The sequence below is a fragment of the Eretmochelys imbricata genome, chromosome 3 (genome assembly GCF_965152235.1).
Source record: "Eretmochelys imbricata isolate rEreImb1 chromosome 3, rEreImb1.hap1, whole genome shotgun sequence".
NCBI lineage: Eukaryota > Metazoa > Chordata > Testudines > Cheloniidae > Eretmochelys > Eretmochelys imbricata.
This window is the reverse complement of record NC_135574.1, coordinates 80,087,639-80,111,378: the sequence shown is the minus strand read 5'-3', so window position 1 is coordinate 80,111,378 and position 23,740 is coordinate 80,087,639.

Genomic DNA, 23,740 nt, shown 5'->3' with positions numbered 1-23,740 from the left:
TGATGAATTTATTTCTTAGGGCCAAATTCAGCCCTTGGATACATGCACAGTAATCTTTCTTTTTGTGACTTTGAGTTTTTGGTACCAATAGTTGTCTGTCTCTCTATCTAGAATCTGAACTGATGTATTTGGAATGACATACCTGGGGAGTGAGGAGAAGCACTACAACTGCATTTTCTGCTCCTCTCGATCAGAATCTTTAGATAAGAAATCAACAGGAACAAAGTTGTTTTGGTGTTCAGGTCAGTTACAGTTCATGATCTAGAAAAGCTACTGTGGATGATGTTTGTTTTATTTTTGTTTCTTGACCGAGAGTGAGAAGAATGAGCCTCTGTTTTTATAGTTTGACTGAGTGAGAGAATAAAACAGAGGGGCTAAGTGCTGTCAAAGCTGATTTATTTTGTTGCTAATTCAAAAGACTTCAACATACAGAAACAAAAAGATCCCAAAGTATCGATAGTTGAAAGTTGTAAAAGATGCCTTCTGGCTTTGTGCTCTAAATTTACAGCTACTCATTACATGGATGCTTACTAAAGTTTGTGGAGTTTCATAAGTGGAAATAACTTGTACTTCTAAAGCTGCAATCCTTGTTCGTGCTGTTGCTTCTGAAACTTGCAACTGGATGTAGTGACTGAAATAGCAGCAGGTCATTTTAGCAGTGTCATTAAGGTCTTAATGTTAGCTGTACTAACAGAGAAGTTATTTTCTACTACTATATATGTACACTGAAAAATGGGTATATTGAAAGTTGCTATCATATAGGGCATGTACTGTGATCCATTTACAGATATAATATACCTCTTCACAAGCTCTTAAAAGGTGGGCTATGCAGAAATTTGGCTTCTTAGTACTTCAGTCTCTCTCTCTCTCTCTCTCTCTCTCCTCAGTGATTACAATTTTCAAAAGCAGCTAAGTGAATTACGAGTTTAAGTCCCACTTTTTAAGTGATTTTTAATGAGACTTAAGTGCTTAAGGCCTGGTCTACACTATAAAGTTAGGTCAATGTAAGCAGCCTGGCGTTGACCTGTTGTGCTCATGTCTATAATTTAATTTGTCTCCCACTGATGTAAGTGCTTGTTACAGTGGGGTTGAGCTATGGTCGATGTATGGAGGTCAATACAGTACGAATGTAGACACTGTGTTACCTATGTCAACCCTAACAGCTCTGGTCACAATTGTTAACTCCACTTCTCAGAGACCACATAGAAACGGAAGACCGTCCCCACCCCCTTTTAAAGCCCCTGTGAATTTTTGAAATGCCTCTTCCTGATTGTCCAAATTGGTGAACACACCTCTGTCTGCTCTCTGATGTGGGCAATTGCTCAGCTGACCATGCCAGCTACATGCTTCCGATACTCCAGGCAGGAGATATTGGATATCCTGGGTCTGTGGGTAGAAGAGGCTGTGACACAGCTCCAAACCAGGAGTAAAAACATTGACATCTACAAGCAGATTGCTCGGGGGGTGCAGGAAAAGGGGTATGACCGGGACCAGCAGCAGTGCCACAGGAAAGCCACAGAGCTGCGGCAGGGGTACGATAAGGCCAGGGAGACCAATGATTGATTTGGTGCAGAGCTGCAGATCTGCTGCTTTTACAAAGAGCTGCGTGCTGCACTTGGTGGAGACCCCACCGCCACTCGTACACCACTGTGGATACCTCTGAGGAGCCAGAATCACAGGCCCCTGCCACGAAGAGCAAAGAGGAGGAAGTGGATGAGGAAGAGGAAGGAGAAGTACAGCGGACAGGCAACAGAAGGGTCCAGCTGTGCTGTGAGCCAGGCCCTGTTTTTGATTCCTCTGCAGTCCAGCCATTCCTACCAGTAGAGCACTGGCGAGCCCAATGCAGGAGAAGGAATCTAGGGTAAGTGTGTAAATCAATGTCCCATTACAGTAATGGCACCTCCGACTAAGCCAGACACATCTGTTGACTTTTAATTTACTCAAACTACAAGAAGTAATGGTACAACCATGAGAGGTAGAATGGCTATCTGCTTTTCCTTCCCCTCTATATTTAGGTGGGGGTGAGGGACTGTGGAGCAGTTTGTTTATGTACACAGGGATGTCTCTTGAATCTTCTGGAGAGATCTTAAGAAACTTCTCTGGAGGTACAGTGCAATCCTCTCCCAAAAAGATTTTATAGGGATGGCAGCCTTATTTCTTCCTCCGTGGGAGGACACTTTTCCACATCAGTCAGCGACAACTTTGGCAGGTCCCATTGCCATAAACAGAGGCATATGGGCCTGTGTGACTTCAGGATGCCATTAACAATTATGCTCTCTCTGCCTTTGTTACCCTCAGGAGAGAGAGATCTGCTAAAGCCATTGCAACCTGTGGAAAATTATGCCAGTATTCAGTGCCAGTGCCCTATTCTCATAGTTTTAGGCAACAAGGCAATTCCATATTTCTTTTTCCCTCACTCATGGTGGGTCAGAGTGACCAGATGTCCTGATTTTATAGGGACAGTCCTGATTATGGGGGCTTTTTCTTATATAGGCACCTATTACCCCCCACTCTCTGTCCTGATTTTTTTACACTTGCTATCTGGTCACCCTAGTCAAGCTCCTCATGGTTTGAGCCGAGAGTGACACCGAGCACAAGCACTCCAAAGCAGAAAATTCAATAAGCTTGTCTTGTTCAACACTTTAGGGGAGCAAGGGGGGGCAGTTCTGAATCTGAAGTTTCACTTTCTGTTCCTACTTTACTTGCAATGGTACCTCCTGTGCATTTTATCAGTAGCTGCAGCTATTGCTGCCTTGAGCAGTAGCCCTTCCATACCAGCAGAATGACTAACCTAGATAAAGAAGAGAAAAGAGAAGACCTGGGAGGAAATGCTCGCAGGATCTTGCAGAACCAGTGCTGCATCAGAGCTTGAACAGAGGGCGTGGAGGGTGAATATTGCAGACTAATATGGAGAAGAAAAGAGCAGACAGGAAAAAGGCAAAGGGAGAGAGAGATGCACCAGGACAAAATGGAGCTTCTCTATAAGCAAACTTAGATGCTGCAGACTCTTGTGACGCTCCAGGTTCAACAATCCCAGGCTTGACTCCCACTGCAGATGGTAGAGAACTGCAGCATAGCACCTCCCTACACCTACACCTCTTAGCATTCCTCATGACCTCAGGGCCTGCACGTCTACTCCTACCACTCCACACTGGGAGAAAGTATGGACAACCACAGCTTCACCTACACTGACCCGTAAGATCCTGGGTTGATGTATGTGTAGCTACAATGGACATCAGTGTTCCTTCCTCTTGTTTATTTATTAAGGTTTCTAACATTTGTAAAGTGAACATGTATTTACTTTCAAGTTCTACAGATTATTTTTTGCACTTGTTTTCGTAAATGAACACAACTCTTTTTTTTTTTAAAAAAGGTTCTTCATCTTTAGTTTACAACGCTATGGTGTATAATGCCTGCTGGCAGTGAAAGTAGTGCTCTTGTACGCTCTTACAAACCATAGGATCAGTGCTAAACAGCGTAGTCACCATAGATTCATAGATACTAAGGTCAGAAGGGACCATTATGATCATCTAGTCCGACTTCCTGCACAATGCAGGCCACAGAATCTCACCCACCCACTCCTGCGAAAAACCTCTGACCTACTTCTGAGCTATTGAAGTCTTCAAATCGTCGTTTAAAGACTTCAAGGAGCAGAGAATCCTCCAGCAAGTGTCCCGTGCCCCATGCTACAGAGGAAGGCGAAAACCTCCAGGGCCTCTTCCAATCTGCCCTGGAGGAAAATTCCTTCCCGACCCCAAATATGGTGATCAGCTAAACCCTGAGCATATGGGCAAGATTCACCAGCCAGAAACCCGGGAAAGAATTCTCTGTAGTGACTCAGATCCCACCCCATCTAACATCCCATCACAGGCCATTGGGCCTATTTACCATGAATATTTAAAGATTAATTAATTGCCAAAATCATGTTATCCCATCATAAATATACAGCAAGTGCCCCAACATAAATAGGTACACTATCAGTGATTTAGGCACAGTTGTGCAGCACACAACATACAATTACTAACAGGCCCCCAAACTGCTACTCCAAGTTGAGCACAGTACACCACAGCACACTACTGTGGCTGACTCACCGTTAGTGTTTTTTCAAAGCCTCCCTATGCCATTGAGCTCATCTAACGGCCGATGAGTCTGGCTATTCAAACTCAGCAAACAGCCTCTCCACTTCCTCCTTCACCCCTGTGGCCAATTTCCTCCTTTGCTTCACAAATATTATGCAGGACACAACAGCAGCTAATAACCACTATGATTTTTTTTGCCCAGAGATCCAATCTGGTGATAAACAACCCCAGCACCCTCTCAATCTACCAAAAGCACATTCAATTGTCATTCTGCACCTGCTGAGCTGGTAGCTGAATCTTTCCTTCATGCTGTTGAGTTGGCCGGTGTACGGCTTCATGAGCTGGGGAAGTAATGGATAGGCTGGATCCTCCAGGATCATTATTTGCATTTCAAGATTGTCCAGGTTAATCTGCTGGTTGGGAAAGAAGGTCCCTGCTTGTAGCTTTCTGAACAGTCCTGTGTTCTTAAAGATGCAAGTGTCATGCACCTTCCCTGACCAGCCTGTATTGATGTCTGTGAAGCATCTCAGGTGATCCACCACTGCTTGCATTACCATGCAAAAGTAGTCCTTTCTGTTTGATGTACTCTGTGGCAAGGTGCTCTGGAGCCTAAATGGGGATAGTGCATGCCATCTATTGCTCCACCACAGTTCAGGAACTCCATTGCTGCACTGTGTCCTGCGTATAGCAGGAGACAGTTAATGGCCCTGAACATTTGCATGACGGTGGCTCCTGCAGTGGATTATTCCACTCCAGAATGACTTCCCATTGACTGGTAGCAACCCAGTGTTGCAAGTTTCCACAGTGTGATCACCACTCGCTTCTTTGCTGTCGGTGCAGCTCTCAGTTTGATGTTCCTGTGTTGGAAGAATGGGTCAAGATCAGTGTACAACTCCAGAAATATGGCTTTGCCCTTCTGAAAGTTCTGCAGCCACTGCTCGTCATCCCAAACCTGCATTACAATGTAATTTCCACCAGTCAGTGCTTGTCTCTTGAGCCCACAAGCGATGCTCCACTGTTTGCCACTGCTTTGTGAACACCACTAATAACCTTGAATTGGTTCTCACTATGTCCCAAGGCAAACTGACCACCAGAAAATTGTCATGTTACTTGTAGTACTTGTTGTGGCTTTGCGAATACCAGAGAGAGTGCGTCCTGTGCTTGCAATGCTCATGACAATAGTACAAAACGGTGGCGGTCCTGTGTGGGTTTGTGGGAAATTGAAACTAGGCATGAAAATTCTGGGATAGAGAGATTATGGGAGGGAGAACGTTGGATTATGGGAAATTGACCCTTTGCTCCCTGTCACCCCTGTGTGACTCATTTATGTTCCCCTTTGCATTGCCAAAACTACCCAAAAGAGAGTGTGCTGAATACTGGAAGGTTGCACACTGAGATACCTACCCATAGTGCACTGCACTGTGCATTGACACAAGCACTCCTGCAGGTCCGTATTAACTGTCCTGTGGGCCTGGGCCCCTATATACAAGTCTTTTTTTCTAATTTAAAACAAAATGATCACAATTATGGCATCAAGGCTATTAACACAATACTAAACATGCCTTTTAATTAATATAAAGCTGTTCTGTGGTTACATTTCAGTCTAAAACATGTAGAATATAGGTAAGTTAATTCAAAATAGCTTACTTCTAACCTTAGAACAGCTGTTGTATTAGTTTCTTTCTGGGAGGGAGTTTGGTGCAGGAGGGGACTCCAGGCTGGGGCAGAGTGTTGGGGTACAGGAGGGGGTGTGGGATTGGGCTCTGGGAGGGAGTTTGGTGCAGGAGGGGATTCTGACCTAGGGGAGGGGGTTGGAATGCAGGCAGGGGTGCAAGGTGCAGGGTCCAGCCAGGAGGCGCTTACCACAGGTGGTTCCTGGGCTGCGGCACAGCAGGGCTCAGGCAGGCTACCTGCCTGTCATAGCCCCACGCTGCTTCCAGAAGCAGCCAGCTGCTGGCACATCTCTGCGCGCCCTTGGGGGGAGGAGGACAGCGGGTCTCCGTGTGATGCCCGCACCTGCAAGCGCGGCCCTCACAGCTCCCATTGGCTGGTTCCTGGCTAATGGGAGCTGCAGGGACAGTGCTGGGGGCGGGTGCAGTGCATGGAGCTGCCTCCCCCCCTCCTTCACCAGGGGCCACAGAGACATTCTAGCAGCTGACCACTTCCGGGAGCAGCATGGGGCCATGCATGCAGGTGGCCTGCCTGAGCCCTGCTGCGCTGGGGGCCCCCTTAGCCCGGGGCCCTGGGCTGTAGTCCCTAAAGGCCTGCGTTAATCCAGCCCTGCACTCCTGGTGAGTACACGTGGTGCCGACACAAGGAGCTAAGTATGCACATGCACAAACAATATGCTAACTGTGGCAGCTGTATGCCAACTTAACTTGCTTTGGCAAAACTTTGTAATGTAGACTTAAACTAGTTCATGTGGGTTGTTTTGAAAAATTTACCCAGTATCAGGAATTGTGATCTTTACTTATTCTTGGTTACTGTGTTTTGTCTTGGGGTGGCAGTGGGTGTTCAAGAATGACTTTTAGTGTGCAACTGCTGACACGGAGTTCTTAGTTAAGACACTTGACCAATGCATTGATTCTTTCAGCATAATCATTATCTTTAATTACACTGTATCATATATCGGACACACTGTAACTGTGGAGAAGTAATGTCATTTTGGCATCTTGTAAAATGGCTGAGTGTTGTCAATGTGCTCCCTAAAACTTTCATTATCATGAACCGGTATGGTAAGAAGTCAAAGGTATTTGTTTGTACAATTATCTTCTTAATCTCAAGTGTCATCAGGTGAGTACTGGCATAGTATCCTTTGAGCCATTTCAAAGACTGTTGGTTACTTTGCAATTTCTTGTGGGAGTGGGGGAAAAAGGACTAAGACTGAATGAAGGACAAGATTTAGTGTCCCTCACCCCTATCCTCACTCCTTTCAGAAAAAATGGTAACCAAAATATTTTCCCACTCTCCTCTCCTCCTCAGCTCACATTCTTTTCTGGGACTTGATTAAATAGCTAAAATTCTGGAAGACTTACTAATTAACTGGGTTAGTTTTTTTGTGTTGTACTTCCTTTCCATGTTACAGGCCATTGCAGAGAAGCTTAAATGAATTATCTGAATCGTTCCTCACTGCAGAGGTTGTGGGGGAGATACATACATCAGAGCTATTCTTTTTTTGTTCACAGATCTGAAGTTCTGTCTCACATTGATGTGTCAATAAAAGAAAGGTTTTAGAACAAACTGATAATTTAAACAGTAATAAGCCACCAGGATGAGATGGTATTCACCCAAGAGTTCTGAAGGAACTCAGCTATGAAATTGCAGAACTACTAACTGTGGTATGTAACCCATGGCTGAAAGAAGCCTCTGTACTGAATGTTTGGAAGGGTAGCCTATGTAATACCAATTTTTAAAAAGGGTTCCAGAGTCAATCCTGCCAGTTACAGGCTGGTAAGCCTAACTTCAGTACTGAGAAAATTGATAGAAACTTTAGAAAATTATCAGATCCATAGATAAACATGATTTGTTGGGAATGAGTCAACATGATGTTTGTAAAGGGAAGTCATGCCTCATCAATCTGTAAAAATTCTTGGAGGGGGTCAACAAGCATGTGGATAAAGTTGATCCTGTCAATATAGTGTACCTGGATTTTCAGAAAGCCTTTGTCAAGGTTCCTCCCCGAAGGTTCTTAAGTAGTCATGCAATATGAGGGAAGGTCCTCTCATTAATCAGTAACTGGTTAAAAGATAGGAAACAAAGATTAGGAACAAATGGTCAGTTTTCACAATGGAGAGTGGTAAACAGTGAGGTCTTCCAAGGATCTGTACTGGGAACTGTGGTGTTCTGGAAAAGGGTTGAAGAGTGAAGTGGCAAAATTTGCAGATATAAAATTATTCAATATAGTTGAGCCCAAAGCTGACTGCAAAAAGTTACAGGGGGATATCACAAAACTGGGTGACCGGGCAATAAAATGGCAGATAAAATACAATACGGATAAGTACAAAATAATGCACATTGGGGAAAAAAAATAATCCCAACTACACATACATAATGAAGGGTACTAAATTGGCATGCAGTCATCGATATTTCTCTTAAAAACTTCAGCTCAATGCGCAGCAACAGTCAAAAAGGCTAGCAATGTTAGGAACTATTAAGAAAGGGATAGATAAAACAGAAAATACCATAATGGCACTGTATGAATACAGTATCCTTTCCCCTTCTCATGATAGGGCTCTTAACACGTTGTTTTATGTGTTAAAAGCCATTTAAAAAACTTAACATTTAAAAAACTGTATTAAAATTAAGTCAGATTATAAAATTTACTGTAGCCTCACTTTTCTAACAGTTATGTCTAGCCTTATTTAAAGGGTGAAATCCTGACCTTGGTGAAGCCAATGGGAATTTTGGCATTGACTTCGGTGGGGTTAGGATTTCACCCAAAATGTCACAAAATTCCCTAATCCTGCCAGCCTCTCTCCTCCTAACCTCACAAATAGTTCCCCTCCTCTTTGTAATAAAATGAAAGGCCCAGTACTTTGATAATCTCCTAATTTTTTTTTTTTATTACAGTTATAGTCATCCAGGCAGGGAACAGAAACAACACCACCCTGTGGCTTAGGTGACAAATTACGTGTTATTAATAACATCTAATGATTAGAGGATACAAGCAATGAACTTGGTTTTACATAAGCTGAAATTTGTTTACATAAAAGTGTCTGATTTGTATGAATGTGATCACTTATAATTCTTCAAAGTCTGTTAATGAACTATGAACAGAAAGATGCTGAAATTCATACACTAACTTGTTTGTTACAAATTGTCTGGCCAGCTGTACTAGTGAATGTGACCGTCTGAAGAATATTTATTGATATCAGTTTTGACACTTTGCATCTTTGTTGTTTATGAGCCATTTTAAAGCCAAGACTTTTAAACTTGATCAGTTGCAGTAGTTGACATGGACAGGTACTCAGAGGCACACACAGAATAAGATTTCATTCCCTATTAGATATATTTATCATGTAGTTTTCTGAAGACAGAGAAAACTGGAGAAGGAAATAGACATAATCAGAGAATTAGTGTTGCATAATGTTTGTGGATGGGAAATCTTCCTTCATTTTTCTTTTAATGCTTCCCTGCTAAGAAATATTGGATTTGATGTCTGTTTTTCTTTTAATTATTTTATTATCCACCAAAGAGGGTGTTTGGCAGGCTTTGGTAAACAGAAAAATAACAAAATGAGCTGGAAAACTTTAATAAACGTAAATAAAAACTTGAAAACAAGGGCTTAAAGTTTTTGATCCTTGGATGACCCACTAATTGTTCCCATTATTCATTCCTGTGTGAAAAGTGTGTGTTGCAGCAGCTAGGAGAAAAAAGAAAAATGGCAGAGCAAGGGAAGGGAAAGCTGGGTTTGGGGACTAGATTGAAATAGCACTACATTCCTTTGTGCCTTACATGGGGCAATGTTTGTTCCTAATTCAAACATAGAACACTAGGCCAAATTCTTCTCTCATGCCATGGAACCCATTGACTTGAATAGGCTTGCAAGAGTTTTAGTAAGGATAGAATTTGGCCCTTAGATTTCTAAGGCATCAGGTAGGCTTATGGTGCTCTATAGAAACTTCAGGCCAAAATCTGATTCTTGTCCTCTCTGCAGCTTGGAGCCTTTAGCACAGCTATGGTCTCAGAAAAGGTAGTGAAACCTTTGGAGTCAGCAGCTGTGGAGAGACTCTGTGACCACACAGACCACCACCTGCACTCTCCCCCAGGTGTGAAGTCCATGGCTAGGCCTCTCTCCCATCCTCAGTCATATAGTCAAAAACACAATATATAAGGTATGCATTTGGATGCCGCTACAATTGGCATATAATAAATCAATACAAAACCTGAACAGATGCCTATGGCAATAGACAGGTTTCAGAGTAACAGCCGTGTTAGTCTGTATTCGCAAAAAGAAAAGGAGTACTTGTGGCACCTTAGAGACTAACCAATTTATTTGAGCATAAGCTTTCGTGAGCTATAGCTCACTTCATCGGATGCATACTGTGGAAAGTGTAGAAGATCTTTTTATATACACACAAAGCATTTCCATCCCACCATCAACCTCAGCCTGGTCCAGTCCACACAAGAGATCCACTTCCTGGACACTACAGTGCTAATAAACGATGCTCACATAAACACTACCCTATACTGGAAACTTACTGACCGCTATTCCTACCTACATGCCTCCAGCTTTCACCCTGACCACACCACACGATCCATCGTCTACAGCCAAGCTCTGCGATACAACTGCATTTGCTCCAACCCCTCAGACAGAGACAAACACCTACAAGAGCTCTATCAAGCATTCTTACAACTACAATACCCACCTGCGGAAGTGAAGAAACAGATTGATAGAGCCAGAAGAGTTCCCAGAAGTCTCCTACTACAGGACAGGCCTAACAAAGAAAATAACAGAACGCCACTAGCCATCACCTTCAGCCCCCAACTAAAACCCCTCCAACGCATTATTAAGGATCTACAACCTATCGTGAAGGATGACCCAACACTCTCACAAATCTTGGGAGACAGGCCAGTCCTTGCCTACAGACAGCCCCCCAACCTGAAGCAAATACTCACCAGCAACCACATACCACACAACAGAACCACTAACCCAGGAACCTAAACTTGCAACAAAGCCCGTTGCCAACTGTCCCCACATATCTATTCAGGGGACACCATCACAGGGCCTAATAACATCAGCCACACTATCAGAGGCTCGTTCACCTGCACATCCACCAATGTGATATATGCCATCATGTGCCAGCAATGCCCCTCTGCCATGTACATTGGTCAAACTGGACAGTCTCTACGTAAAAGAATAAATGGACACAAATCAGATGTCAAGAATTATAACATTCATAAACCAGTCGGAGAACACTTCATTCTCTCTGGTCACGCGATTACAGACATGAAAGTTGTGATATTACAACAAAAAAACTTCAAATCCAGACTCCAACGAGAAACTGTTGAATTGGAATTCATTTGCAAATTTGATACAATTAACTTAGGCCTGAATAGAGACTGGGAGTGGCTAAGTCATTATGCAAGGTAACCTATTTCCCCTTGTTTTTTCCTACCCTCCCTCCCCCAGACGTTCTTGTTAAACCCTGGATTTGTGCTGGAAATGGCCCACCTTGATTATCATACACATTGTAAGGAGAGTGGTCACTTTAGATAAGCTATTACCAGCAGGAGAGTGGGTTTGTGTGTGTGTGTGTGGGGGGGGTGGGTGAGAAAACCTGGATTTGTGCTGGAAATGGCCCAACTTGATTATCATACACATTGTAAGGAGAGTGATCACTTTAGATAAGCTATTAGCAGCAGGAGAGTGGGGTGGGAGGAGGTATTTTTTCATGCTTTGTGTGTATATAAAAAGATCTGCTACACTTTCCACAGTATGCATCCGATGAAGTGAGCTGTAGCTCATGAAAGCTTATGCTCAAATAAATTGGTTAATCTCTAAGGTGCCACAAGTACTCCTTTTCTTTTTATGGCAATAGAGGCACTGTGGAGTGTGTATGTAGATGGAGGAAAGCTGATTTTTCTCCCTGACTGCCCAAAGTTGGAGATAAGTTGGTCCCCAGCTTATAGCTCTGAAATGATGCTGTCAGCTGGGGACCATGGGCACACTGGCCAGCTTTACCTTGCCCCACTATCCGCAGGATTATCAAGAGAAGGAGGGTTCAAATCCTTGTGTCCCCTATAGCTCCCCCCGATACATAGATAACTCCTCACTACTTGGTGCTGAATGAATAGCCTACGGGTTATCTGGAAGTCCCATCTCTAATCCTTGCATGGGGGACATGGAAGGGCAGAATCTGAGGCAGAATGCATTTTCTTTGCCCCCTTTATGAGCTGCATGATTCCCAGTGCAAGGCAGCTGCTACCCGCCCAGTTTCTGTGGTGGTGGTGTTTTTGGGTTTTGTTGTTGTTGTTTTGGGATTTTTTAGGTTCTGAGGACTTTTATCTCTGAACCACCAGACAGTGGGTGGCAGTAAATGGCACACATGTTAGATTTCCCACTATAATTAACTATAATTTCCTACTATAATTCAAACAAAAAAAAAAATCAAAAAAATCCCAGATCTGAAATCTCACAAATGCAAAATCTATCAACAAACAGAGAAACCGGGCACAATTGCTTCTGCAAATTTGCTCCTGCATGGTGAGGCTGGCATTGTAGTAATTCTGTTGGCTATTGTGAGACATTTATTTTATATGCTAAAAAGGGAGAGCAGGATGACAGACTAAATACTGCTGTGGTTGTTCCCTGAATTTCTCAGGGACTTCATGGTTATCACCTTTAACCTCGTGAATTTTGTAGGTAACCAACTAATAAAGAAATAATAAATATTGTGTGCAGCTAAAGTTCAGGGTAGTTTAGATGAAAACTGGAAATGGGCCTGTGACAAACTATAACTGAATTTTAAATGAGCATAGGACTATTATAACACAATATTGATGTCTTGAATCTTAAATTCTATATTAAGGTCATGGGAATGGCTTAGTGTTTTATGAGCCTTTGTAGTCTTAGCGGCACCAACTCTTTAATCTTAACTTTGCCTTAGGCCAAAATAAATCTTAATGTTGTAAACTGTATGGTAACATAACTGCCTTGTTCAGTTGTGATCTCCCCCCTCCCCCCGCAAATGTCACTAATGACTTGCTGTGGCAAAACAAAAAAGAAAAATCTTACTCTTTCCATTGAAATGGCAAATGGGAACTATTTAGGATTGTAACGTGAACCGAATCTTTATTTTTGAATATTTTAACCTTCGAATTTTGAGCTTCCTCAGTGATTTTTGGTGGTGCATAACTGAGCAAGATTACAAGAAATTAAAAAAAAATAATTGCAAGCTTTTGGCCTCTTTGTTTTCTCTATTAATGCCAGTAATTAAGTTCCAATATTTGTCGCTGGACATAGTGCTACTGGTGTTGTGGTTCATATTGTTTTCTCTAAAGATGATTGAATAATGTATAGCTTCAAAATTATCAAGAACAAAACCAGACTGTTGGATTCTAATTTAAAACTGAAACTGAAAATTGTATTGCAGTGGGATTAAAAAATATTCAGTTGTATATGTTAAATTTAGACAGTATTTAACTATTCACGTACATAAAAATATACAAACCATAAATTAAAACTCCATCCTTCTCAATATATGGTATATGCTTCAATCCCCATATCCCATTTCAGCCCCTCCACTCTTTTCCATCCCAATTGGGGTGGGGAATGAAAACTGGAGAAGGAGGAGGAGGACAAAAATAAAGGAAAAACAAAACAAACTCCACTCCTATTGCACCTGGTTGTTCAGGAAGGATAGGCAGGGCAGAAAAGGTGGGGGAGTTGCATTGTATGTAAGAGAACAATATGACTGCTCAGAGCTCCAGTATGAAACTGCAGAAAAACCTGAGAGTCGCTGGATTAAGTTTAGAAGTGTGAGCAACAAGGGTGATAGCGTGGTGGGAGTCTGCTATAGACCACCAGACCAGGGGGATGAGGTGGATGAGGCTTTCTTCAAGCAACTAACAGAAGTTACTAGATCACAGGCCCTGGTTCTGATGGGGGACTTCAATCACCCTGATATCTGCTGGGAGAGAAATACAGCGGCGCACAGACAATCCAGGAAGTTTTTGGAAAGTGTAGGGGACAATTTCCTAGTGCAAGTGCTGGAGGAACCAACTAGGGGCAGAGCTCTTCTTGACCTGCTGCTCCCAACTGGGAAGAATTAGTAGGGGAAGCAAAAGTGGATGGGAACCTGGGAGGCAGTGACCATGAGATGGTTGAGTTCAGGATCCTGACAAAAGGAGAAAGGAGAGCAGCAGAATACCGACCCTGGACTTCAGAAAAGCAGACTTTGATTCCCTCAGGGGACTAATGGGCAGGATCCTCTGGGAGAATAACATGAGAGGGAAAGGAGTCCAGGAGAGCTGGCTGTATTTTAAAGAATCCTTATTGAGGTTGCAGGAACAAACCATCCTGATGTGTAGAAAGAATAATAAATATGGCAGGTGACCAGCTTGGCTTAATAGTGAAATCCTTGCTGATCTTAAACACAAAAACTCTTACAAGTGGAAGCTTGGACAAATGACCAGGGAGGAGTATAAAAATATTGCTCAGGCATGCAGGAGTGAAATTAGGAAGTCCAAATCACAATTAGAATTGCAGCTAGCAAGGGATGTTAAGGGTAACAAGAAGGGTTTCTTCAGATATGTTAGCAACAAGAAGGTTAGGGAAAGTGTGGGCCCCTTACTGAGTGGGGGAGGCAACCTAGTGACAGAGGATGTGGAAAAAGCTAATGTACTCAGTGCTTTTTTTGCCTCTGCCTTCATGAACAAGGTCAGCTCCCAGACTACTACACTGGGCAGCACAGCATGGGGAGGAGGTGACCAGCCCTCTGTGGAGAAAGAAGTGGTTCAGGACTATTTAGAAAAGCTGGACGAGCACAAGTCTATGGGGCTGGATGCACTGCATCCAAGGGTGCTAAAGGAGTTGGCAGATGTGATTGCAGAGCCATTGGCCATTATCTTTGAAAACTCATGGCGATCGGGGAGGTCCTGGATGACTGGAAAAAGGCTAATGTAGTGCCCATCTTTAAAAAAGGGAAGGAGGAGGATCCGGGGAACTATAGGCCAGTCAGCCTCACCTCAGTCCCTGGAAAAATCGTGGAGCAGGTCATCAAGGAATCAATTTTGAAGCACTTCGAGGAGAGGAAAGTGATCAGGAACAGACAGCATGGATTCACCAAGGGCAAGTCATACCTGACTAACCTAATTGCCCTCTATGATGAGATAACTGGCTCTGTGGATGAGGGGAGAGCAGTGGACATGTTATTCCTTGACTTTAGCAAAGCTTTTGATACGGTCTCCCATAGTATTCTTGCCAGCAAGTTAAAAAAGTATGGATTGGATGAATGGACTATAAGGTGGATAGAAAGCTGGCTAGATTGTCGGAATCAATGGTAGTGATCAACAGCTTGATGTCTAGTTGGCAGCCGGTATCAAGCGGAGTGCCCTAAGGGTTGGTCCTGGGGCCGGTTTTGTTCAATATCTTCATTAATGATCTGGAGGATGATGGGGATTGCACCCTCAGCTAGTTTGCAGATGACACTAAACTGGGAGGAGAGGTAGATACACTGGAGGGTAGGGATAGGATACAGAGGGACCGAGACAAATTAGAGGATTGGGCCAAAAGAAATCTGATGAGGTTCAACAAGGACAAGTGCAGAGTCCTGCACTTAGGATGGAAGAATCCCATGCACCGCTACAGAGTAGGGATTGAGTGGCTAGGCAGCAGTTCTGCAGAAAAGGACCTAGGGGTTACAGTGGATGAGAAGCTGAATATGAGTCAATAGTGTGCCCTTGTTGCCAAGAAGGCTAACAGCATTTTGGACTGTATAAGTAGGAGCATTACCTGCAGATCCAGAGATGTGATCATTCCCCTCTATTCGGCATTGGTGAGGCCTCATCTGGAGTACTGTGTCCAGTTTTGGGCCCCGCACTAAAAGAAGGATGTGGAAAAATTGGAAAGAGTCCAGCGGAGGGCAACAAAAATGATAGCTGCTTTCAACTAGCTTTCAACTACCTGAAAGGGGGTTCCAAAGAGGATGGATCTAGACTGTTCTCTGTGGTAGCAGATGACAGAATGAGGAGTAATGGTCTCAAGTTGCAGTAGGGGAGATTTAGGTTGGATATTAGGAAAAACTTTTTCACTAGGAGGGTGTCGAAGCACTGGAATGGGTTACCTAGAGAGGTGCTGGAATCTCCTTCCTTAGAGGTTTTTAAGGTCAGGCTTGACAAAGCCCTGGCTGGGATGATTTATTTGGGGATTGGTCCTGCTTTGAGCAGGGTTTGGACTAGATGACCTCCCGAGGTTCCTTCCATCCCTGATATTCTATGATTCTATTTAAAGTCTATTTAGTACTGGATCAGCCCTTATATTGGGGGAGGGAGTGTGAGAAGGAATCAAGAGGAACCAGGAAACTCCCAGGATCTACTCAATACGTTTTCTAGGCACTATCCTCTTTAGCAGAAATGTAGTTTGGAATGTAGATTTGGCTGTTGGTGAAGCGTCCTAACTCATGGATTGGCACCCCTTTGCACCACCTTCTTTGGAGATATCCTGAGGGAATATACCTGTGTCGTGCTCCTCTTCTGAAAGCATTAATTCTTGCTGTGGTATCTACCAAGCTCCCTGTGGGATAAGAAAGGGATGGTGCTGCAGAGAGACGCTGGCCTACCTCATAAAATTTCTTCAGATCTCTTGGTTAGAGTCCATATGATCCTGGTGACTTGTTGATACGTTTCCTTCTGTTTGTTCCAGTACCACCTCTTTTGATGTTTCAATCTTTCTCAGTAATCTGTTCCCTGAAAAGGATGGGTCTGGGTTATGTATCTCTTCCCAAATCTTTAATGGTGAAGACTGTAGAAAAGCTGATTCAAATAAATTATTCAACATCCTTAAGCTCTTTAATTGCACCCTTTGCTCCTTCGTAGTCCAGCAGACCCACTGATTCTCTGATGTGGCCTCTTGATTCTGGTATGCTTAAAGGAAATTTTTTCTTCTCTTTAGTCATTTGTCATTAAAATCCCTCTTAGACCTCCTTGTTTCTGCATTGCATTCCAAATACCATAGGTTATCCTTTTTAAAAATTGACTTCACTAGGATTGGAGTTCCATTTTTCTGATGAATGCCTGATTGGCTCTAATAACCTCTTAAACGTTGCCATTTAACCATTCTGAGTCTGTCCTTTTTTGTTTATGGACAAGAATTTCATATTTGTCATGGATAAGGAGACAGTTTAGTCGTGGTCAGATTCCTTTAATGGACTTTAATGGACTTCCGTGACTACTTTGGTTTCAACTTCAGCTGCGAGGTGGGACTGGAGCTGTCAGCCTGCCTGCCCTGCTTGGGCTTCAGCCCCCCATGGACAGGTTGCGCTCTTCTGTGCATTTTTGTTTATTGCCCAAGACCTGCTGTGATTTTTACTAAAATTACCCATGACAGAATCTTAGCCTTAAAGAGGCTATTTATCCATGATTGAATTTAAGGATTTTCATTTCCTTACATTTGATTTTCCTTTTTAAAATCTCTATCTAAAGCATAGCATTAAAGTGCTAATTTTGGTATGAGCCCTCCCCCAAAAAGTAGATCTTAATTACAGAATAGTGAGCTCACTACCACATAATGGCTGAATTATAGGTATTTGTCAGCCCAATTGATGTGTTTTTCTTAGAACTAAAGCATAGAGCATAGCTTCTCCTCTTGTGTGCTCTAGGACTAGCTGTTACAAGAAACTAGTGTTTAAGGCAATATTTCCCAATGTCATGCGGTCCCCCGCCCCCCGAGGGCATGAAGGACTAGGGTGTGTGTGTGTGTGTGTGTGTGTGTGTGTGTGTGTATAGAACTCTGGACTCTCACTTTTTGTCTAAATGAAAACTGAGTCTCTAGCTATTATGGTTGTGTAGAAAACCTTCCGAATGTGAAGGAAGTGTAATTGTTGCAGAGATGTCTGCCTGCAGAACTCAGAGCTATTCTTTCAGGATGTGAACTTCCCAGTTCATTTCAATGGAGGCTGATTGAGATGCTCTTTGGCATACAGCCATGGCTAAACTTCCATGCACCAGGCTGCTGGGTTTTGGAGCCCACCTCACTGGACAGGTATGTGCTCTAACTTTCCATGGGTCTCAGCAGCCTGCATCAGTGTTTCTCCCCTTGGCCTCTCTGACACATCCCTTGGACATGGGCGTTCTGTCTGTCACCCCTTCATGGAAATAGGTCCACGGAGCCCAACTGCTTAGGCCCCTGGAACCAGTACTGACTCCCCCATAGCTTAAGTGCACCCTTTCCCAGAGCCCCAACCTTGTGATTACTGTGGGTTTACAGTTTAACTCTTCAGGAGCATGGGATAGTGAAAGCAAACAGACAGGCTTTGAACAGGATTCTAAAACAAATTACTCTTTACTTTGATAGCAAAGAAAATACAGAGCTCCAGACAAAAATAATGAAATACCAGCATGCATTTCCTTGCCTCAGTATCCTCACCATTCAGGAGAGTACATTGGGCTTGTGAAGAGTCCTCTGGGGTGTTCAGAATCCCCTGGCTGCACATTGTTTATTTTCTTCTGAATCCTTGAGTCTCTTTCTTTCTCTTCTCTGCAGATAGCTTGTTTTGACCTCATAGAATCATAGACTTTAAGGTCAGAAGGGACGATTATGATTGTCTAGTCCAACCTCCTGCACAACGCAGGCCACAGAATCTCACCCACCTACTCCTGTAACAAACCCCTAACCTATGTCTGAGCTATTGAAGTCCTCAAATTGTGGTTTAAAGACTTCAAGGTGCAGAGAATCCTCCAGCAAGTGACCTGTGCCCCAAGCTGCAGAGGAAGGAGAAAAAACCCCAGGGCCTCTGCCAATCTGCCCTGGAGGAAAATTCCTTCCCGACCCCAAATATGGCAATCAGCTAAACCCTGAGCATATGGGCAAGACTCACCAGCCAGACACCCAGGAAAGAATTCTCTGTAGTAACTCAGATCCCACCCCATCTAACATCCCATCATAGGCCACTGGGCATATCTACTGCTAATAGTTGAAGATCAGTTAATTGCCAAAATTAGGCTATCCCATCATAACATCCCTTCTATAAACTTATGAAGCTTAGTCTTGAAGCCTTTGCCTTCTCCATCTCCAGTGCATGCTTCCTCTCTTTTTCCTTCTCCTCCATTTCTTTTTCCCTTGCCTCCATAGCTCTCCTGTGGGCAGCCTCCCTTTCCGCCTCAGCTCCTGAGCATGCTTCCATTCTTTTTCCTTTGCCTCCATAGCTCTCCTGTGGGCAGCCTCTTTGGCTGTTTCTGTTTTGGGCTCTGTCATGGTTGCCTCTCTGTTTTCAACTAACTTTACACCCGAGAGTTAGAAATAAAACAAACAAACAAACAAAACTTGGCTTGTCAAAAAAAATAGGTTGTGCTGTAACCGGATAGCGATGTTCTCTGATAGTGATTGTCAGCTTACAGAAAAATCTTTTGTCTCCAGGCAAATAGACAGAAAAACCCTCTAGCTGCTCTTAGCTAAAAAAAAACAAAAAACTTCTTCAGGTCTGTGAAGACTTGTGAATTTCCCTGCAGGAGGTTAACTACCCTGCCTTTTTTGGTAGAGAAACTCCAGCTCACAAAAGCAAGCTCCCTTTTGTTATGCTTGTTGCTTTGTCCCCTTTTACAAAACCCTTTAAAATCTTTTAAAATCCTTCTGGGCTTCTGGTTCAAAAAAAAAAATCTCAAAATGATCTGAAAATGATTTCAAGTTAATCCCACCGCTCTGTCACCATGTCAAGGTTCCTTCCCCACTCTGAACTCTAGGGTACAGATGTGGGGACCTGCATGAAAGACCCCCTAAGCTTATTCTTACCAGCTTAGGTTAAACACTGCCACCACCAAAGTGTTACACAAAGAACAGGAGAAGTGCCCACTTGGAAACGTCTCCCCGCCAAATTATCCCCCCAAGCACTACACCCCCTTTTCTGGAGAAGGCTTGATAAAAATCCTCACCAATTTGCATAGGTGAACACAGACCCAAACTCTTGGATCTTAAGAACAATGAAAAGCAATCAGGTTCTTAAAAGAATCATAGAATCATAAAATATCAGGGTTGGAAGGGACCTCAGGAGGTCATCTAGTCCAACCCGCTGCTCAAAGCAGGACCAATCCCCAACTAAATCATCCCAGCCAGGGCTTTGTCAAGCCTGACCTTAAAAACTTCTAAGGAAGGAGATTCCACCACCTCCCTAGGTAACGCATTCCAGTGTTTCACCACCCTCCTAGTGAAAAAGTTTTTCCTAAAATCCAACCTAAACCTCCCCCACTGCAACTTGAAACCATTACTCCTCATTCTGTCATCCGCTACCACTGAGAACAGTCTAGATCCATCTTCTTTGGAACCCCCTTTCAGGTAGTTGAAAGCAGTTATCAAATCCCCCCTCATTCTTCTCTTCCACAGACTAAACAATCCCAGTTCCCTCAGCCTCTCCTCATAAGTCATGTGTTCCAGTCCCCTAATCATTTTTATTGCCCTCTGCTGGACGTTTTTCAATTTTTCCACATCACATTCCACAATGTTAATTAAAGAAAAAGTAAAAGAATCACCTCTGTAAAATCAGGATGGTAAATACCTTACAGGGTAATCAGATTCAAAACATAGAGAATCCCTCTAGGCAAAACCTTAAGTTACAAAAAGATACAAAAACAGGAATATACATCCCATTCAGCACAACTTATTTTATCAGCCATTTAAACAAAACAGAATCTAACACATATCTAACTAGATTGCTTACTGACTTTTTACAGGAGTTCTGACCTGCATTCCTGCTCTGGTCCCGGCAAAAGCACCACAGTTCCCACAGTCTCCGCTGCCCATTGGAGTTCTGGGTTGAGATCCCAATGCCTGATGAGGCAAAAAACATTGTCACAGGTGGTTCTGGGTACATGTCATCAGGCCCTCCCTCTGTGAAAGCAACAGCAGTCAATCGTTTCTCACTTTTTTTCCTGAGTTACCACGCAAGCATGGAGCCCACTCAGCTCACTGTCACTGTATGTCTCCTGGGTGCTGGCAGACGTGGTACTGCATTGCTACAGAGCAGGAGCAACCCATTACCTTGTGGCAGCAGACGGTGCAATAGGTCATCGTGTCTAAGGTGTTCCTGGCCGCCTCAGTAAGGTTGGTCAGGAGTGCCTGGGCAGACATGGGTGCAGGGACTAAATTAATAGTGACTCGACCAGGTCATTCTCTTTAGTCCTGCAGGCAGTCCTATTGTACCATCTTATGGTGAGCAGGCAGGAGATGAGGATGGCTAGCAGTCCTATTGCACCATCTTCTGCCGAGCAGCCAGGAGATGTGGGTGGCTTGCAGTCCTACTGCACTGTCTGTTGCCAGCCAAAAATGTAAAAGATAGATGGAGTAGATCAAAACAAGAAATAGACCAGATTTGTTTTGTATTCATTTGCTCCCCCCTCCCTCCATGAAATCAACAGCCGACAATCGTTTTGGTGAGGTCTGTCAGGGCACCTTGAAAACTTTAATGGAGATTCAGTCCTGCCTGAAATACCAGAGGGAGGGCTAGCTTAGTGGGTTGAGCATTGGCCTGCTAAACCCAGGGTTTTGAGTTCAATCCTTGAGGGGGCCATTCTGTGTGACAGTTATTTTTGTTTCTCCTTGATGTAAAGCCACCCACTTCGTTGATTTTAATTCCCTGTAAGCCAACCCTGTAAGCCATGTCGTCAGTCACCCCTCCCTCCGTCAGAGCAATGGCAGACAATCGTTCCGCGCCTTTTTTCTGTGCAGACGCCATACCACGGCAAGCATGGAGCCCGCTCAGATCACTTTGGCACATTAAACACCACGCACATTAGGAGCACATTAAACACCACGCACATTATCCAGCAGTATATGCAGCACCAGAACCTGTCAAAGCGAAACCAGGCGAGAAGATGACATCAGCGCGGTGACAAGAGTGATGAGGACGTGGACACAAACTTCTCTCAAAGCACGAGCCCTGGCAATGCGGGCATCATGGTGCTAATGGGGCAGGTTCATGCGGTGGAATGTTAATTCTGAGCCCGGTGGAGGAGAGAAGCACCGGGAGGGGTGGTGGAGGAGGGAAGGACAAGGCCACACAGCACTTTAAAAGTATAAAACTTTAAAATTTATTGAATGCCAGCCTTCTGTTGCTTGGGCAATCCTCTGAGGTGGAGTGTCTGGGTGGCTAGAGCCCCCACCACTGCGTTCTTGGGCATCTGGGTCAGAAGGCTAGGGAACTTGGGGAGGAGGGCAGTTGGTTACACAGGGGCTGTAGCGGCGGTCTGTGCTCCAGCTGCCTTTCCTGCAGCTCAACCATATGCTGGAGCATATTAGTTTGATCCTCCAGCAGCCTCAGCATTGAATCCTGCCTCCTCTCATCACGCTGCCACCACCTTTCAGCCTCAGCCCTCTCTTCAGCCCACCACTTACTCTCTTCAGCCCACCACCTCTCCTCCCGGTCATTTTGTGCTTTCCTGCACTCTGACATTGTCTGCCTCCATGCATTCATCTGTGCTCTGTCAGTGTGGGAGGACAGCATGAGCTCAGAGAACATTTCATCGCGAGTGCTTTTTTTTCACCTTCTAATCTTCACTAGCCTCTGGGAAGGAGAAGATCCTGTGATCCTTGAAATAGAAGCAGCTGGTGGAGAGAAAAAAAAAGGGACAGTGGTATTTAAAAAGAGACATTTTATAGAACAATGGGTACACTCTTTTATGGTAAACCTTACTGTTAACATTACATACATAGCACATGTGCTTTCGTTCAAAGGTCTCATTTTGCCTCCCCCCACCATGTGGCTAGCCCCTCACCCCTCCCCCTCCCCATGGCTAACAGCGGGGAACATTTCTGTTCAGCCACAGGCAAACAGCTCAGCAGGAACAGGCACCTCTGAATGTCCCCTTATGAAAAACACCCTATTTCAACCAGGTGACCATGAATGATATCACTCTCCTGAGGATAACACAGAGAGATAAAGAACGGATGTTGTTTGAACGCCAGCAAACATACACTGCAATGCTTTGTTCTACAGTGATTCCCAAGTACGTGCTACTGGCCTGGAGTGGTAAAGTGTCCTACCATGGTGGACAGAATAAGGCTGCCCTCCCCAGAAACCCTTTGCAAAGGCTTTGCGGGTACAGCCAGGAGAGCCGCAAATGCCAGGACGAATTAATCATTAAACATGCTTGCTTTTAAACCATGTATACTATTTTAAAAGGTACACTCACCAGAGGTCCTTCTCCACCTGGCGGGTCCGGGAGGCAGCCTTGGGTGGGTTTGGGGGGTACTGGCTCCAGGTCCAGGGTGAGAAACTGTTCCTGGCTGTCGGGAAAAGCGGTTTCTCCGCTTGCTTGCTGTGAGCTATCTAGAACTTCATCATCATCATCTTCTTTGTCCCCAAAACCTGCTTCCGCGTTGCCTCCATCTCCATTGAAGGAGTCAAACAACACAGCTGGGGTAGTGGTGGCTGAACCCCCTAAAATGGCATGCAGCTCATCATAGAAGCGGCATGTTTGGGGCTCTGACCCGGAGTGGCTGTTTGCCTCTCTGGTTTTCTGGTAGGCTTGCCTCAGCTCCTTAAGCTTCACGTGGCACTGCTTCGGATCCCTGTTATGGCCTCTGTCCTTCATGCCCTGGGAGATTTTGACAAAGGTTTTGGCATTTTGAAAACTGGAACGGAGTTCTGATAGCATGGATTCCTCTCCCCATACAGAGATCAGATCCAGTACCTCCCGTTCGGTCCATGCTGGAGCTGTTTTGGGATTCTGGGACTCCATCATGGTCAGCTCTGCTGATGAGCTCTGCACTCACCAGCAGCTTGCCATGCTGGCCAAACAGGAAATTGAAATTCAAAAGTTCACAGGCCTTTTGCTGTCTACCTGGCCAGTGCATATGAGTTGAGAGTGCTGTCCAGAGCGGTCACAATGGAGCACTCTGGGATCGCTCCTGGAGGACAATACCGTCTAATTGCGTCCACAGTACCCCAAATTCGACCAGGCAAGGCTGATTTCAGCGCTAATCCCCTTGTCGGGGGTGGAGTAAGGAAATC